This window comes from Sinocyclocheilus anshuiensis, unplaced genomic scaffold (assembly GCF_001515605.1).
Source record: "Sinocyclocheilus anshuiensis isolate Anshui unplaced genomic scaffold, SAMN03320099.WGS_v1.1 scaffold612, whole genome shotgun sequence".
Taxonomy (NCBI): Eukaryota; Metazoa; Chordata; class Actinopteri; order Cypriniformes; family Cyprinidae; genus Sinocyclocheilus; species Sinocyclocheilus anshuiensis.
In genome coordinates this window covers 497432-498933 of record NW_015554098.1, presented here as the reverse complement: position 1 = coordinate 498933, position 1502 = coordinate 497432, and the positions used below count along the sequence as shown (strand labels likewise).

Genomic DNA, 1502 nt, shown 5'->3' with positions numbered 1-1502 from the left:
AAAATCCTTGAAAAAAAAAAAAAAAAAAAAAAATCATAATAATACCTACATACATACAATTCTTGTATTTGACATTTCTGTCACTTCTGAAATGATGGTTACGCCCCTGGTGTGACAAAATGTTAGCCTATACATAATACTTTCTTTTTTTTTTTAAATCTTGGCTTACATACATTTCTATATATGCCATGTCATGCCATAGCATCATTAAACTAGCATCTAACAATGGACAAAAGTATTTGTAGTTTTCTGTAACCTATGGTTCTCTAACCGTAAAGGCTGTTGTGTAATTTGCCCCCTGACTAAGCATTTAAAGAATTTAGGGGAAGCATTTAAATAATCCTGTGAATGCACTTAAAGAATGCAGAATCGAATCATTAATCGAATCAAATTTAATTTAATTGTGAATCGAATTGAATCGTTCTGAATTTGCAAAAATTGTTCTTGAATGGAATCGAAAACCTACAGTATGAATCATGAATCGAATCGATTCGCTGTCTACCCAAAGATTCACAGCCCTAGTAAGAACTGTGCCTCTTGGTACTGGGGATTGTTTATGAATCATGATTTTCTGACATAGTGGTTGACAGCAACATTCTGCTCCCATTCTTTTGTCCAAACATGCTGTCAAGTCATGTCAGCAATTATTGCCATTTTAATTTATTGTCAACCATATGTTTACAGTAAATCAGTGAACAACATTGTGTTTCTCTTACAGATCCTGGCTCATATTTGATATAAATATATTTCAAATTTAAGACTATAACCTCAGTACACACAGGACATTTTCGAACATCGTAAAGTACACAGTATAAAACACTCATATATATATATATATATATATCAGTGATGTTGGACAGTGTAGCGAATCAGCTCATGGGGAAATATGAATAATTAATCATAACTAGTTATAATTAATTATAAATATTTAGATCCGCTGTAGATATTTACTTGACCTCTCAGGGTCAAGCTGATGACCGGGCTATACATGTGGTCAAACTATTACTCAAAGCACTGATGGTTCACGGGTTTGGTCACTATGACAAAACTGAAATAAAATAAGATGAAATCAAAAAAAGAAAAGGAAGAAGGAAGATTTTACCTATTTAAGTTTTTTCCTCTAAGAGATATGGCTAAGCAGGTGTCACTTGCGGGTGATTCTGTAATAGACTCATAAACCCAGGGTTAGACTGTTAGCTAAACTAGCAGGGACACACCAAATACCTCATCAAAAGAAAAAATAAAAAGAAACAGTGGGAATTGTTCCTAGTTCTATCTTGGCCTACGTTGTGTTGAACAGTAGCTGCCCTTCAATGTATTAGGCCTGGCACTGAGGAGTGAGGAGAAGTAGAGAGGAAACAGGGATTAGGCTACTAATAACCTGTATAACTCATTAAGGAAACAACAGTTGCTAGAACTACTGTAATCCTATACAAAACGCGAAGTTGGTGATGGTAAAATAACTAAAATAAGGTAAAAGTAAAACAAAACAAACAAAAAAA

The 1502-nt window shown here is 33.8% G+C and overlaps 1 protein-coding gene and 1 long non-coding RNA gene across 2 annotated transcripts in view; both read left to right on the top strand.

The window, feature by feature from the left end:
• LOC107669526 (regulatory-associated protein of mTOR-like) overlaps positions 1–1502 on the top strand; it is a 183514-nt gene that overhangs the window by 91732 nt on the left and 90280 nt on the right. The gene's annotated exons all lie outside the window — the stretch shown is intronic.
• Positions 975–1234, top strand: LOC107669535 (uncharacterized). Its single transcript, XR_001632001.1, has 2 exons — positions 975–1110; positions 1184–1234. It is a non-coding gene; the product is annotated as an uncharacterized LOC107669535 (long non-coding RNA).